The sequence below is a fragment of the Xenopus laevis genome, chromosome 5L (genome assembly GCF_017654675.1).
Source record: "Xenopus laevis strain J_2021 chromosome 5L, Xenopus_laevis_v10.1, whole genome shotgun sequence".
Taxonomy (NCBI): Eukaryota; Metazoa; Chordata; class Amphibia; order Anura; family Pipidae; genus Xenopus; species Xenopus laevis.
In genome coordinates, this window is record NC_054379.1 from 90,814,520 (window position 1) to 90,832,899 (window position 18,380).

General features: G+C 33.7%; 1 long non-coding RNA gene across 1 annotated transcript; it reads right to left on the reverse strand.

The window, feature by feature from the left end:
• Window positions 1-273: 273 nt before the first annotated feature.
• Window positions 274-16,151, reverse strand: LOC121393536. Its single transcript, XR_005961142.1, has 3 exons — window positions 16,107-16,151; window positions 12,774-12,934; window positions 274-507 (listed from the first exon to the last, which is right to left on the reverse strand). It is a non-coding gene; the product is annotated as an uncharacterized LOC121393536 (long non-coding RNA).
• Window positions 16,152-18,380: the final 2,229 nt, after the last annotated feature.

Consider the following 18,380-nt stretch of genomic DNA (forward strand, 5'->3'; position numbering starts at 1 on the left):
ACTAGTGAATTTGTACATGTTTATAAATGTTATTAAAGTGCTAACTTATAAAATATGCATTTGCTATTATAGATGAAATAAATTTACTAAAGTAGTTTATTAAAGATTCAAGTCAAAACTGTTGGGTTTGCATTGCACACAATGTAGTAAGGGCTACCAATAATTTAAGCCTGTACATTATTGTGAAGAAAACCAATCAGATGCTTGACAAATAATGCAATGCATAATTGTCATAAACAAGGGAAAATTAAGTAGTGCTATTACATTTTTAATAATGACACAAGCATTACTTACAAATTACACATTGTCCAATTATATTGGGATTATATTTCTTTTTTAAGTATATGCAATATACAGTTGCTTATAGAATATAGACTCAGTTACTTTCTTTGTGTATTTGTGTATGCATTCCATGAACTTTTAATACTGTCAAATTACCCAAGGACTTCTGATTTGAACGGTACTTTACTTGCTTTTTTTCAACTGGACTGTAAAGCTCCTTATTACCTAAAAAGAATAACATTGTCTTAATTAAATACATAATGGACTTTTCAACATCAATCATACGTGCCTGTGGTGAATAATATATTTAGCTTTAAATAATAACATTTGATGACAAGTATAATTGAATAGAACATATGTGATGAAACATTTAGCATGTTTATTCTGAGGAAGTCCAGACAGCTAGTTATTAACTGCTAACTAAACATTGTTCTGGCAGAAAAATGTACAATACTGCTAAAATAACTGCTTCAAACTTTTTAATCAAGGATTTGACTGTGAAAAGTTTACCTGAAGGCTCAATAGTATCTATCATATTGAAGTACATGGAAATTCATCAATTCAGAATTGAAGAGCATTTTTTTTTCTTTATGAAGCAAAAAAATAAAAAACGACGTCTTGATAAAACAATAGTAAAAAGTAGCTGGAACACCCAAACAATATGTTGGGTTGTTATGACATAATGTGCATCCCTTTAAGATATTTTTATTGCTGCAAAAATTCCTGAACTTAAAAAATACTATAAGTTATCTTAAAGGTGAACCACCCCTTTAATTAAAAAATATGTATTTGTAGTCCTGCAATATAACCAAAGCATATTGAAATCAGTTGTAGAGTTGCCCCTAAAAAATATTTCTTCCCTGGCTATAAAAAAATATTTCTACCCTGGCTATACTGTAGATTTTTTTCTAGGTGTTTAACATTATGGATCTTCCTTTTCTACAGAGTGCATCATTCAGTTGTTATGCATATGTAAGAACTTTGCCTGTTTTTGTGCATCTGTAACATCTTTAGTTTGGTGTTCTTTAGTCAGATTAGCACAAATGTCTCCATAAATACACAATTTGGATGTATGTGAAAATTAGAGTAGTATTCTTCCAAAGCTGTACAATGTGGATTAAACTGGGTACTTCAAAAAAAAGTTAACTGTTGTTCTAGAATAGCTTCAAAGGTAATGCTGAATTCAAAACATTATCTTTATTAGGAATACAAATTAAGCTGTATGTTGTAATTGATGTGCCTAATTCTACAAGTGACACGGTTTTCATATAAACAATTAGACAATCATACTGGGCACAACAAAATGCTGCTGAAATTGTAAATTGTGAATAGATATGGCTGCTTCTTATACAGGATGATATGTTGCATAGTATTATCATCATCATAGCAGACTCTAAACATCAAATGAAGCAATATCAGTTAAAACAAATCAGTGCAGAGCTGCCTGAAAAATTAGCTTGCACAATACTTGCAACATGGAAGTGATGTCTTAGTTCCGCATACAGAAAGCTTGAGCATAAACAAAACCCAAACCCAGTGTTTCATAAGAAAAATAGTGCCTGCTACTTCCATAGTGTCTCAGCACCACACAATTAAATAGCAAACTGTAGTGTTGCACTGCCAAACATATATGTGATGGCAAATGAGTGTAAAGGCGTGGCCCAGTGAGATTCCCTCCCTTTCTTTCTCTTGTTAAAAGTTAACACAATAGTTAGTTGTGACTGAAATGTATACTTTTTATTGTTTTCCTCTCTTTGATATACATTTTGATGGCCATTTTAACAAGAACTTTTTTTCTGGAAAAAAAACAATATCTGGTTGGTCAGTGTCAAAAATGGAAACTAAAGGTACAAGCCTGCAATATTTAGAAACCTTATGGAAGAAACTCAAAGAGGAAATGTATAAAGTTTCAAACTTGAAAGAAAAACTATCTCAATCTTTGTAAATTAATTCAGTATTTTTTAGCCAGGTTCTGGCCAATGCTTTCCATTCATATAACATAGGAAACCGTTAGCCAAGTGTTTCATAGTAAATGAGTTTACTTTTACTGGATCCTTTCAAATGTAGATTCCGTTCTGCATTTTTTTGTCAGTGTTTTCAAAGATCTAAGCTTCCTTCCTGAGGCATCATCTTTTATTAATCAGCTTATCCAAAACAGAGTCCAACAGTCTAACATTGGGTTCAGACAAATGTTGATGAACATCTTAAGTTTCTAAAAGTCTAAAACTTGTTAAATCATGTTTTATTTAACAGTCACCCATTATTCACTTGCTGCCCTATACAAATAGTATTCAACTTGAGATGCAAGTATTTCACATTGAAATCTGCCACATGTAAAAGATAGAGTCACTTTGTTAAAAATATTCTGGATAGAGATTACTTGGAAATATAAACTGCTCAAACCCTAACACACATACTTAAATGTTTTAAAGATAGTTGCACTGTTTTACGTTTATGCATAAAGCACTGTCTACAAAATGATATTGATGCTCCAAATCCAGCCATTGGTTCAGGATTCTTAAGTTTTGGAATTTTTTCAGTAGACAAATTTAAAGTTCTAGATAACCAAACACAACAATTTTATGTTCACAGATGTGTGTTGGTGTATTTTCTACAGACTATTATACTTTATATAAATAATCTGCTGTGCAGTCATGGAGGCATCCATACAGTGGAGTTATTTCTTACACAGGAGCAAACACATAAGTTTTAGCAGTGCAGGGCAACAGTACATTATATTTGAATTACTTTAACATACTTTTATTAATTGACATTTCTATTCCTTTAACAATATTAAGGGGGTTTTTGGGACAAAATTTGATTGATTAAAGATTTATTTATATAGATTTATATAAATGCTGATGCTGCAAAAAAACAGAATCTGAAAATCCACCATCTCAGACCTGTCAAGGTCCTGTATAAGTCAATGGGAGATGTCCCTATCCCAATTTGAGGATATTGTGGTTTGTGCTGGGTTTAGCCTAATAACAAAAAATATTTGGGTTTTGGGCAAAAAGGAGAAAAGTCCGAAAAAATTGTACGATTCTGGTTATCAATTGATTTTATCAAGTTTTTTCCCAATCAAATTTAGTCGATGATAAATAAGGTAAAATCAGGGATAGGGGTTTTATCATGCTTTTTTAATTGAAAGAATGATATAAAATCAAATTCTAGTAAATAACCCAGAGTCTTTTAACAATTTATGTTCCCCTCTGGAACAATTAATTCTAGCATGGAAAATAATTGTTTGAATTCGTTCTCCCGCATGTAATTTACAGGATTTAGAAGGGTGCACTGTAGCACTTCTGCTGAGCAGCATGGCGGCCCCCGGGCTCCTCAAAGCAGTCAAACACATTCTTATGAATTGAACAGGCCGGGTTTGTGGAAAGCCCTAGGGATTTTAGGGGGATTTTAGGGGGTGGCATGCTACCCAACCACATCCACATTGGTTCAGAAACACTGCGACTGCACAGAAGATAAGATAGTTTACATTTCCCATGTTCCAATCCCCATTTTTCCCAATGATGAAAATTTGCATGAATAGGGAGGGAACATCAGCAGGCCTAGGGGTGCCCACTATGTAAATTTGGCCCTGGAACTGACATTTATCAGCTTTGATACATATGTCAATTCTTTAAAAAAAATTCCAGGCATGAAAATGCTTCTGCCAGTCAGGAAAGTTTCGAACAAATTGGGAATCTATATATATATATATATATATATATATATATATATATATATATATATATATATATATATATATATATATATCTTTTCATTTTTTATATTTTTTGATGCTTGAAGTATTAAATTGATGGGAATCCTTCATGATTTCCCCATTTCCATATTTGATCAATCAGCCCCTTCTTGCTATTAATGGACCAGTAACATCAAAAAGACTTTTCTTGACATTCAAATACTCTTGTTTCACTGGGAAAAACTGTGCTTTTGCTTCAGAGGCTCAAATTCAGTTTATGGTATATCAATATTGGAAAAATCAACAAGAAAAAGTGCTGGTTGCACAGATATAAAGGGACATTTACAACACATGGGCAGGGTGCAAGCAAGTCCCTAATGAAGACTGAGAGTAGCACAAGTCCTGACTAGTGCATCATTCAGGTATGCATATTAGGGAGTGCTGGTGGAAGCAGCATGTAGCAGGTCCCTGTACTTATCACCTGCCCTATGACATGTATTAAGAACAGGGCTTTGCCTGCATCCTGCCACAAGTGCTCCATTGATGCGCCACTTAGCGCTTTATAAGTTGCTATGGGGGATTTTGTAAATTACCTAATAAGCTGTACATAAAGCAAATATATCTTCATTGGATGTTGTTACTGGCCCTTTAAGCTTGCTACTTGACAAGGATAATACTACATACTTTTATACTGCTTCTAAAAACAAAGAAACCAGATAAAGCTATGGCATCTCTTTCTAAAAGATGATTTACTCTTTCTGTATTTATGTTTATTTTGTTTCAGTCATTTGTCCTTAGATATTCATTTAATTTGTCAATAGTCAATACAGCTAAAAGGAACACCTATGAACTAGGTCATTTTTAAATCTGACATTAGTAGTACTATTCTAATATTATTTTAATGTTCTCAAAGCCCCAGTCAAAAAATGATATGTATTAAATCAGAACATTAAACATACAGCTATACTAATTTACACACACACAAAAATAAATGAACTGAAGTAAATACATTAGGTCAAAGACTATAAACACTTTGTAATAAATCCAAAATCAAGCCGTGCTTGTGGGAGTCAAACTTAAATTAGTCCTTCACAGACAACAATTGCTTGTTTTTTCTCTAATTAAATGCAGCAATTACACATTTAAATGTTTAGTCTATAATCCTCTTTCACACCTTAGGTGGAAAACATTTGCCAGTAGATGAGTGCCGATTGCACGTTGTATTTCAGATTCAATTAACATAAAGCTCCTTTGCCTTCTATATGAGCAAAGCCATACTTTCAAAAGTGAGAAGTAAATACTGTGGAGCTGTTTGTTGAAATGTGAAACACTACAAGTATAATATTCAGCTACTGATAAAAAAAATACATGCATACAACCTCGGTGCATTAGGTTCGCTATGGAAATCTCTGTGTTTGCTTATGGCACCTTTCCATCATTAACACTTTTGCAGTCACACTTAAAGGAGATCCAAGGGCAATAGCTACAGTCTGGATGTCTGCCTTGCTGAACACTCTCAGTTCATGTTACCATGAGACAATATGGCTTTGTGGCTATAAATGAGTTTGCACTTTGACCTTATAGGTGACATGGATGACTTCAGTCCAGCTCACCAATATTTTTTAACTACCATAACAGTAAATACTGTAAGCAAGGGTTAATTAAGTTGACATATTATTAGTTTTTCCAAATTCACTGTGGTCTACAGCAATGCATTAATGAAAAAAGTATGTATTATACTGTATTATTAAAATAATGATTCAAATGAATGCTATAGGTACATTTTCAAGCAGCAGAATAAAGAAAACTCTCTATTATGTATATACTAAAGTAATATATTAATATGCAGTATTTTCTGATTGCAGAAGTGAGTGTTTATATTATAGAGATCAGCTTTCTGCTATTCTCATACTGATAGTGTCAGTGATTAAATGCTACCCTTCTCTCTTTTTCTAAACTACTAGAAAGATTAAATAAACACACATTCACCAGTAACCTATTTGGTCCTCTGTGGATATTTGGGTTGCATAGTGAATGAAATAATGATTTTCAAAGCAGAATAAAGGTAGTCTTAAAAATCTTTGCACCAATACTGTTCCCTGAGTAAACCATTTGATTTTTAAAGGTCAAACCAGGCAACAATAGTAGTGTCATATCATAATATGGTATTTGAGCAAATCCCACAGAAAATTCTTAATGCCTGTATACCAGAAATCTAATTGAATAAAGCTAAAATTGTAAAGAAAATGCAAATATGGAAGAGCTTGATATAAGGAGGTGCCTCTCTAATAGTTTTTGTAAGGTCTATTTTTTTGTCCACACATAAAAATATCTTACATGTTTATTAGTCATTACTATTAATTTGGGATGAATAAATATTCCGCAAAATTTTTGACTGGGTTTTAAAGGTTTAGTTTATTGGTAGAATCTATTTTCCTTTCTTAAACATCTTAAAGTTCTGGTGTTCACTACCTCATTCCTATTTTCTGGCAGCATGGATCTAATCATTTGGCAAGCTCATCAGACTTTAGTCTTACTGCTAAAAGTGAGTAAGTATGAAATTGCCTAATTGTTGAGTGATAAAGAGAAAAAATGTTCTCCCTGCACTAAAGCTCTTTGCATTAGAAGTCAGGCACCACTAAGGGGCAGATATATCAATATTCAAATTCAAGCTCCTACTGCGATTTGAGTTTTGCAAAAACAGTGAATTAAAATTCAGGTTTCTGAAATTTCATTTATCAATAATTCTTTTCAAAAATGGCAGTGCAAAAAAAGTCAGCAAATTCATGAGTCAATTTGAATTGTTAGACTTTTATAGAATTGACACTCTGAAAACTCAACTTTATCGAATTGTTGGTTCAACGACTTGAATTTATCGGATTATCGGACAGAAAACCAGCACAGATCATGATGTTAAGAAACATCTTCAGGAACATCTGCTATTGACTTCTAGATGACCGCAACAGGTTTTAGATGGAGTATTATAGGATTTTGATTTTTAGCAGCTTTGGGTATCATAAATCTCTAACAATTAAAAGTTTTTTTCCCTCTACAAATTTGAGTTTTCCCCTTAAAAACTCAACAAGAACAATTTGAGGTTTAATTCAAAATAGTTTGCTGCTATTTTACACAAAGCAATGATCTCTTATGCACAAATGTGGGGCCTATGACTTTCCCCAATTAACAACTCAAATATGTTTCACACCATGAAGGTGAATAATTAAGATGGTGAGTTACTTTGAGACAAGCAACCTGAGTACAATTGGGCAGAATCTGTATTGTGATTCCGCATATAAGGTTTGCTACTCAATAAATAAGATATTGCATTTACAAGAATGCCAAATAGCAATGGCTCATTGGCTCAGTTTTTGTTTTATCAAACCTTTTTTATACTATAATTTTTGTATCCAATATTTCCACTTTTCTATTTCCTAAGAGAAATTCCCTGTACAGTCACGTTTTTGGTTTGAGGGAAAGGGACGTTGAGAATTAATTTTCTAACAGCAAAGGTGTACAAAACAATTGTACAGCCATGCTTGTGTTATGTGATCACAAGCATGATCACCTATCTGGTACAGATTTTTTTATATGTTCACTCCTTTACTTGTCATTACTTATTTCAGTTCTATCTGGATATCTACATTGGTTCTTGTAGCTAAAAGCTCCCCTTTACTAAAAAAAATGTACAGCTTTCATTTTTATAAAAACTGTTATCCTTTATTATCCTTTGTACAGCTGCTTCTTTCCTGACATTTTTTCACATTCATCTCTACTAAATGTATATGATATTTTTTCAATAGGAAATCTGGACAACACTCTGAAGTGAATGATCAGCGATTCATTAATCGTATCATAGTACATAGCACCGCCCAACCCCCTGATGGCACTATCCCGCCCCTGAAATGGCACTGCTTCTCCCCTGATGTCACCTGCCCTCTGCCTGAATTTCTCTGCCCCAAAATGTGGCAACCATATTAGCACCGCAATATTATGCTATTTAAGGAATGAGTGAGTGTATGTGGAATCACTATATCATTACCACTTCTCTTCCCCAAAAATGTGCATATGAAGTCACATGTAAAAATATGGGGACATGGATCAAAACTGAATAAGGTCTATCCACACAATAAGGCAAGAAGACAAAAAAAAAAGAACACAAATATGACTTAGTAACAAACCAAATCAATTCAAAAAAACTTCCATAAAAAGTTGCTATTTAAAATACTAACTTTATGTCAACAAATCTACAGTGTACTGTATTTTTAAATAACAGATTCAAAACAACCAAAACGTAAAATAGATCTTTATGATCAACAGTCTGTATCATCTGCTTGTAGGACCATCCCCAGTGCTCTAAACACAGTCCCTCTTGTGTTGCATTTGGGTATAGCACTTGAAAATCTTTATCCAAAATAAATATCAATTCACTGCATTTTCTATTCCACATGAAAGCAATGGCCAAAGATGGAACCTAATCAGTGATCTGCATATTAAACATCTAATTCTATTATTGGCTAAAGGGAAAATGAGGTATATATTTGTCTAATTATGTAACAACACACATGAAAAGCGTATTTACGCTGATTATATAGCCAATACTGTCAATTCTGCACAAAAAAATACATACTTACACTTTCCCTCTCCCTATCTGCATCACTTCTACTGCTGAAAGATCAACTGGCCCCCATTCCAGCTGCTGAATTGAAGATGTACACAGAAGGGATGCGGGCACATCACTTTTGCAGCTATCTGAATAAAAGGTTTCCATAGAGCAGAACCTATATACTGTATATAGGAAATATATTACGGCTAGACTTGCATATGTTAAGGGTGCCTCGGAAAGGTAAATAGGGGCAGCATAGTCAGCATTATGTTTCCCCAGGGCTGGTACATTTTATGTACTTTAAATTGTCAGTTGTTCTTTCATAGCTTCTCACTTGGTCTGAAATCTCAGACTTCTACACCTTTGTCACTCTGCCCGTGGAATATTTTTTTTTGTTTTATGATATATGGAAGTGCATTTGATCATTTGATTATATTCTGCTTTTGTAAGTTGAATACATGATTCCCTGTTCACTGTTGTCATTGTCCCAGATGAGTGGGCCTTGGCATCTTCTATTAGCATATATAATAGGTTGTAAAGGTAGGGATTTAAGGTCACTGTATACAAAATACCCTACAGATTAATTTTTTTTTCATTCTATAGATGGCACCCATGATGAATGCAAATGAAGTGTCTTTCTTTAATCTTATGTGCCTCCAGTATGCCTGGACAACTGTGTCTACATGTGGCAGTGAGGATTAGTTGACATTACAGCTTTTTGTGTTGGAGTGCTGTGCAAAAACACAGTTTATAGTCCTGTGCAGGAAAGGAAATTGATGCCTAAGCCTTCTTAATTCATTGCCAATTTTATGTTAGGGTATAGTGCCAGGCCCAATAGAGATTGTTACATATAACTTGAAGTTTTATTTACACTTTCTAGAAAACAATGTGGGTATATAGAATTTTAATTTATAAGTAGGGAGGGGTGTGTGTATGGATGCTGGGTTTTCATTTGGAGGGGTTGAACTTGATGGACTTTGTCTTTTTTCAACCCAATTTAACTATGTAACTATGTAACTATGTAACTATGGCCAGTAAAATAAATATGCAGTTAAATGTTGTGTCAGAAATACAAAATACAGTACGGAAGGACAGCAATTTGTTAAACAATAGAAAATATATATGTGTACCTTAATGTACTTTTATATCCTATATAATAGTTAGCATTTTGTTAACCGAGCCATAGAACAAGTATAGGATCTTTTATCTGAAAATGTTTGCTATGGTTTTCAGCAAAGCATTCTCTACAAAGCAAATGGTGCTGTCTTATTACACAGGCATAGCAAAGAATTGCTTGTTTAACTTGGACATTAAAGATTTTTTTTTTTTTTTGCTGAATTTTATGGATAATGAATCTCAGCATATTAGATCCCCTTCCCTGTAATTACAAAGATAACTATGATTTGAATCTGTAAGTTTGTTTATCATGGTGTGTTCAAGGGTTGCAACACAGTGCATATAAAAATTTTCTAGATACTATTAAGCCCAATACAGCAAACACCGAGTTTCAATGTTTGGTGCCACACGTCTTTCTCCCACTACTATAAAAATATTCAGTACTAGTTTCTAAACACAACTTTCTGCCCTCACACGGTAAAACATATAACTTGCAATCTTTTCTTGTTTTGCATATGATTGGTAGCATACCTTTAAGCTGCTGTAAGTAATAAAAATATATCTGTGCAAGTTGGCTGTAAGAAATGCCAAAGTTTCACCTAATAAAATTTTGGTATGCCTCAATTTTCAAAGTAAATTTGATTTATTTGAGCCACCAGCCATCTGATGACAGCCCTGTGTTTTTTATATGAGTCATGTCCCGTGGGGCTCGGAGTATGCCAAGAGTATATATTGGCCCTATTCCAGCGTCCGCAAACAGGTTTTCATTAGACTTTGATGCCATTTGCATTGGATTGTAGAGAGGCTGCTGAAAACTAGCTTTAGTTGGGATCACTTCTTTTCTTTAAGGAAAAATAACAAAGATCTCTTGTAGAGAAGTTTTTACGCCTCCACATTGTAGGTATATGGTAATATTTAAGGCAACAGTAATCTGTTATTGCAGGTGGTCATGCTTCAAGCACTTCCGTATTTTGAGAATGGATCAGACAAAGTGCAACAACTTTTATTGAAAAATTGCCGAATTTGTAAATTAGAAACACATTTCATGTTGACTTTGATTAAGCTAGCTTTTCTTTCTGCCACTAGGAGTTCCATGTTACTGTAAAAGTTTCATAATTTTACACAATTAAAAACCTTTAAGTAGCACAGATGTTATATTTTTTTTAGAAGGAAAATTCATTATTATACATAATTGTATTTCAGTAAATCTTTCTAGACAATATGTTGGAAACAATTAAATTTTGCTTCAAAGAAGAAAAAAGATGAAAAACCCATAATATTTATTTAAATTATACACCATACTTTTCTGCAGTAAAACTGAAGATGCTGAGTCATTAAATCAAATCTAGTATATATAAATTCTGAATGAATGAGATATGTTAAAAATATGTCAGTTTTGAAAATGCATACTTTTGCCTTTTTTAGGCTGATCTACGTCCATGTAGTGAACTCAGGGGTGGTACCTTGGCAGTTAGTGGAGCTACACACACAGGAGTAGATCAACTTCTCTCTGCCTTGCATTTTACAAGAACCTGAGCATACATCCTGTGTGCCATCAGCCTCAAGTTTAAAACAACAGTTCAGTGTACAAATACAAACTGGGTAAATAGATAGGCTGTGCAAAATAAAAAAAGTTTCTCATATAGTTAGTTAGCCAAAAAATGTAATCTATAAAGGCTGGAACGACTGGATGCCGAACAGGAACATAAAACACAGCTTCCTGCTTTTCAGCTCTCAAACTCTGAGTTAGTCAGCGACTTGAAGGGGGGCCACATGGGGCATCTGTTCAGTGAGTTTGCAATTGATCCGTAACATGCAGGTCATATTCAAAAGCAAGCAGTTATGACCTATGTGCCCCCCCAAGTCACTTATTGGTTATTGCCTGGTAACCAATCAGTGGAAACCAAGAGAGCTGCAAAGCAGGAAGTAGTGTCCTGGCTATTATGTTAGATATCCAGTCACTCCAGCCTTAAAACATTACATTTTTGTCTAACTAACTATATTGAAAACATTTTGCATAGCCTATCTATTTACCCAGTTCTTATTTCTATTCTGAACAATTCCTTTAAGGCACAGGGGAACACGGAGCGGATCTTCCCTTGCATCTGTTTGCATTTTGTAAGCAAAAGTTACATACAGGAAGGCATGACAGCGGATCTGCTTTACTCCTCCATACATTATTCCCTATCTATTATATGTATTAAATATGTATATTAAATACAATTATTATATTAAGTTTACCCCTCTTCCTATATCTATCACTTTTGCGGGAATATCATACCTGTAGCATTTAATGAAATTCTATCAGCTCATTTAGAAGTGCAGTCACACTAAAACTGATGCAAATATACTGAAATAATGGTGCTTGTAACCGTACCTACAATGGGACTTATATTGAAACATGCTCCTTGCTCTTCTTTATATTTATATTAGTAGCATTCTGCAAGAGCTACATAAAGTATTGCATGACAGCGGATCTGCTTTACTCTTCCATACATTTTTCCTTATATGTATTAAATATTTATATTAAATAGATTTATACTATTAATTTCACCCCTCTTCCTATATCTATCACTTTTGCGGGAATATCATACCGGTAGCATTTGATGAAATTCTATCAGCTCATTTAGAACTGCAGCCACAAGTGCAGTCACACTAAGGGGCACATTTACTAAGGGTCGAATTCCGAAGTTAAAAAACTTCGAAATTCGACCATCGAATTTGATACTTCGATAGTCAAAGTGTTTTTTCGATCAAAAACGGCAGTTTTCAAGCAAAGTAAAATACTTTGACTTCTAAAAACTTGAGGAGGTTCCTCATAGGCTAAACAGCAATTCGGCAGGTTTAAGTGGCGAAGTGTCGAAGTCCAAGTTTTTTAAAGAGACAGTACTTCGGTTTTCGAATGGTCGAATTTTTTCAATTCTAATCGAATTTTGGCCTATTCGATGGTTGAAGTACCCAAAAATTACTTCGAAATTCTAAATTTTTTAATTCGAAAAATTCACTTCGACCCTTAGTAAATGGGCCCCTAAAACTGATGCAAATATACTGAAATAATGGTGCTTTCAACCGTACCTGCAATGGTATTTGTATTGAAACATGCTCTTTGCTCTTCTTTGTATTGATATTAGTAGCATTCTGTCCATCCTGCCTCTTCTAAATCGTAAACAAGTGCGTGTATTGACTTTGGGAGCTACTGACACACTGAATCGATGGCATAAATAGGCAGAGCAGACCTGCAGAAAAAGAATCACAAACGAATGCAATTTCACACTACGTGCCGGAAATGACTCAATTCCCATTCTGAAATTGTTAGCTGCAATTTGCACCTAATTTGTGATAAGCATGCATTCCCAATTGTGGGAGCAATTTGTATCTGAAATTGCAGTTTGCACATTGCATTGCATCATAAATGAATCCTTGCAAATGAGTTTCTAAAAAAAAAACATATTTTATTTTTTTTAGAAAAAAATAGAAAGCATGCAAACCTTTAATTTATTTTAAAACTTGCTCATTAAAAAACAGAACACAATTCTATTTTTTTATATAACCTATTCAGTAGCAAGGCAAAGCAATTGATTGTAGGATATAAGTGAGTTTTACAGGGTTACTACCATGAAAAATGTGTTTTGTTTTTGCCTAAAAACAATGTACTTGTTTTAACAAAAAACAGCAGTGCTGATATTTTTAATGTTTTAGTTAAATTTAAAGAGGGTTTACAGTGAAACTACAAATGTAATATTAGCTTTATCTCATTCAGATATGAGACATTCTAAATATAATAGAGTGGTTCACCTTTAAAGTAACTTTTAGTATGTTATAGAATGACCAATTCTAAGCACCTTTTTGATTGGTCTTCATTATTTATATTTTATAGTTTTATAGTTATTTGACTTTTTCTTCTGACCCTTTGCAGATTTCAAATGGGTGTCGCTGACCCCTTCTAAAAAACAAATTCTCTGGAAGGCTAAAAATGTATTGTTATTGCTACTTTTTATTACTCATCTTTCTATTCTGGCCTCTCCTATTCATATTTCAGTTTTTTATTCAAATCAATGCATGGTTGCTAGGGTAATTTGGACCCTAGCAACCAGATGGCTGAAATTGCAACCTGGAGAGCTGCTGAATAAAAAGCTACATAACCAATTGCAAATTGTCTCAGAATATCTCTCTCTACATCATACTAACAGTTAATTTAAAGGTGAACAAAAAATTCTGTACTGTTTATGGAATAATCAAGTCACATTCTCAGCACCTGTCTCTCTTCATTATCAGCAGGAGTCTGATTTTGATTGACAGCTAGGTCTAGAACATTATTTGGGGGTTCCTTTCCTAGCAGATGTATTAGCGCTAACTCAAATAACTCCAGCAAAATCAAAACAAAGCATGCTAAGAGGGGGACAGTGAAGAGTAAAGGTGGCCATACACTATAAGATCCGCTAGTTTGGCAAGGTTGACAAATGAGCGGATCTTGACCGATATGCCCACTAACAGCTGGGGCTGAACGATCAGATTAAGATACTACGAATGGGCTCCGACGGGTCGCAGGACCGCATTAACTAGCCGATGCGGTCTTGGATCGTACGAAAAATCAAACTTGACCGATCCATATCTGCCCGATTTTTGGCCTGATATCGATCGGTTGGACCCGTCGGGAGCCCCCACACATGGGCAGATAAGCTGCCGAATCGGTCTAAAGGACCGATATCGACAGCTTTAATCTGCCCGTATATTGGCCACCTTAACTTAATTATTTCATAAACAGTACAGAGATGGGATCCATTATCCAGAAAACTCAGAATTACGGGAAGGCCATCTCCCATAGATTTTAATTTTTTCCTTTTTCCCAATAATAATAAAAGAGTACCGTGTACATGATCCCAACTAAGATATAATTAATTCTTGTTAAAGGCAAAACAACCCTACTGGGTATATAATGTTTAAATTATTCTTTAGTAGACTAAAGGTATGGCTATCCAAATCACGGAATGGCCCCTTATCCGGAAAAACTCAGATCTAGATAACAGGTCCAATACCTGTACAGAATTTTTCATTGATTATATACAGAAAGTCTCTTATTTCAGTAAGATGAAGCTTATAATATATTTTTGTTTTGTAATAGTTCCCCTCTAAATTATTATAGCCACGTTTCTGTTTTGATGCACATGACCTAGTTTTTACAGTTCTATGATTCTAGCTCTTCCAAAAATAAACAATGGTGTTGTATATATGTATGCATTTATTTATTGATATAAAGTAGTATACGGTAGTTATATTATGTTATACAGTAACAAAAGAAAAGTCTATGCATGGAGTTTTCAATACACAGTTTGAATGAGGTCCCTGCCCAAAAGAGCATACAATTTATTAGGAAAAAGGAAACAGACAGAAACTAAAAGGATGTTGGTTATAAGTGATTTGATCACTCTTGATCAAATCATTTGAGTAACAAATCTGTACATTACTTTTCAATTGAGTATACAATATTACATTAGCGAATTAAAAATAAAATAATTACATAGAATTGTTTTATCCCTTTCTTTTTCCCTTAGGCTATAGGGTGATAAGTTATACAACTAAGGACCACTAAACATATAATCCAATTAAATTGGATACATCCTTTCATAGCACTGGAGTTTAAAAAGGATGAAACCATCATATTTAGAGAACATTTTTTTTTAAAATGTTATCAAAAGAGTTTACATGTTGAATTTACATGTTATATATGTTAGAACAGATGTACCCAACCTTTTTTACCCGTGAGCCATATTTCATTCTAAAAAGAGCTAGAGAGCAAGACAAGCATAAAAAAAAGTTTCTGGGGTGCCAAATAAGGGCTGTGATTGGCGATTTGGTAGCCCCTATGTGGGTTAGCAATCTAAAGAAGGCTCGGATATAGTTTTATGCAACCAAAACTTGCCTTCAAGCCAAGAATTTAAAAAATAAGCACCTGCTTTGAGGCCACTTGGAGCAACACCCAAGGGGTTGGGGAGCAACATGTTGCTTGCGAGCCACTGGTTAGGGATCACTGTGTTAGAAGATGATTTGGGATTTTTATTTATCTGCATAATATTTGCTGTCATTTTGATTTCATTTGTTTAATATGAAAATCAAATAACATATTTTAAATACAGAACATGATTTTGTTTCATTTATTTACTAAAAATGGTTGATCATTAGCAACCAAAACTTGCCTTCAAGCTAAGGATTTAAAAAATAAGCACCTGCTTTGAGGCCACTGGGAGCAACACCCAAGGGGTTGGAGAGCAACATGTTGCTCGCAAGCCAATAGTTAGGGATTACTGTGTTAGAACATGATTTTGTTTTCATTTATTTTACTAAAAATGGTTGATCACTGGCACAAGTGGCCCTCCGACCCCCTTGATGTTGCCTTGCCCTATGCTTTACCTCTATGTGCCATGGTGGGGCGTAGTCAGTTGTGCAGAAAGCTTCTGTAGTGGATAGAAAACAAAATAGTCTAAATTAAAAATGAGGCAATCTATACAGTGTAATTTAGGAAATGGAGAAATTAAATTCATATTTGTAACTATATATTTTCATTAAGCCAACCCATCATTTCCACAATGTTATTGGAATAGTATTATAAGACAGGACCCATTTTGATTTTTTTAACAATCCCTCTGGCGAAAGATCCCACATGGAACCACTAAACACATCAAGAGGGAAGGCTTCACAAGCAATTTGATTTCTGATGGAGCTGCGGCATGGTGAAAAGAAACATTTGCTTTGATTATTCTTTTATGAACTACAAAGTATAGTGTGAAATCATAAAGTATTTCATCTTACATCAAAAGCATAAAATAAACATACTTTATAATATCTACTATGTATAATTCTTGGGATACAATTCTGATTTTCATTTCTGTTTCAGATAAAATGTGTCAGATGGTGTAACTTGTTATTTCTTAAATGTTATTTAGGTTAAATGATAACAAATGTTTTTTATAGGTTTCTGAAAGAACATCTTTTTTAAGTTTTTTTCCCCCATTCTCCTTTTATTTTTCTCACCCAATAAATCTTTTATCATCCTCTACCAAAAACTTGGACTGATTCTGAAAAGATTTTGTGGTTGGTTTTATTGCCAGCTGTTGCAAGATGACACATTCCTTCTGCTGGTTATTTATAACTATTTATAACAATCTGGAAAATGTGAAGATTTAGGAATGATATGAATGAGGAGGCTTTTTGGTAAAAATAGAAATAATCTGTTAAAATATTGTTTTTGTAAAGATTTCATTCATAACTAAGAATGGTTCATGCCAAGAGGAACATAATTTAATTATTTAACATGTATCTTTGTAAAACTGGAATTTTAATATTAAGGATTGATACTAGAGTGTCTCATTGTATTTGCATTGTAATATACATAGCAATTTAGATGAAAAAAGAAATATGTCCTTTCAAATACCAGCTCAGGTTAGCTGCCATATTTGAATATGCAAATACTAAAGCACAAAATTGCAGGAGATATTTGAAATGATGGCTATAAGGGTCACTATCATATAAAAAGGTATATGGTATAATAACTGAGAATACCATTTAAAAAAATTATTTCCTTTGAAAAAAAGCTTTTGCCTACTTTCCTGTTTGCATATTTCCTGGTAGTCAAGTCCCTCTCTGTGTTCTCCCAGTTGTATGATTCTTATTACTGTAATAAAAAAAATAAAAAATGCCTATGATCTAAATTCCCTTTGTTCAACTATATCAGATCCTTTCAGATCACTGAATTGTTTACACAAGGAAACTGGAAGAAATAAAAAAATATTAGAATATTTATCTTCTAAAATATATTCTTAAAATATATATGATTATAGTATTAACATTTTCTTATCCTCCACTTGTATAACAGCAATTAGCTGCTTAGTGATTTAATCAAGAATAATTCATCATATTGTACACACAGCTAGAACCCTAGAACTAAAAGAAAACAAATTAAATATATTCCGTTCTGCAATTAAGAACTGCTATATATCATACAGAATAATATGTGTGACCTAGTTTTCAGGTGTAATATAATTTGCATCCTTTTCAAATATTCAAAGCGTTTAATTTCAATGAATGAATGAATGAATGAATGAACGAATCAAGGCTTCCTTGTTTACAACAGAATTGTTAGTCATGATCATATAGGCATGAGAAACAGTACCATAAACTTTTCAATCCCAGTTGGCCAGTATTTTCAAAAAAACAATGTTACATTTTTGCATCACTTTTTTCACTCAGAGCGACAACTGATAAATATTACTCAATGCCACTCAACTTGCAGGGAAGAATCAACCTCTTTATATACAAAAATATCCCTTCTGAAATTCATATTTATGTTTCTCGCATGACCCAGTAAAACATTGCCAACAGGTTTTTCATTGTTAATCAATGGAAAGAAAGAGTTGTAAGTGTATTGCCATGTATTACCATGTAGCAAAGGTAATAGAAGGTTTACCTTCAAAGAACAGCACTGAACTTGCAAACACACAGGAATACTTTGTAGCAGCCTGCCACAAATCTGGACCAAAAAGTTGGAACGAGGAGCCAAATTTTGCTACAAAGTATTCCTGTGCTTACTCCCCTTGCTAAAGGTCTGGAGCATCCTCACCTGGACCCACCATTGTATGTTGTAAACTTATACTGAAGTCCACTGAACTGATTTTTTCACATTTTCAA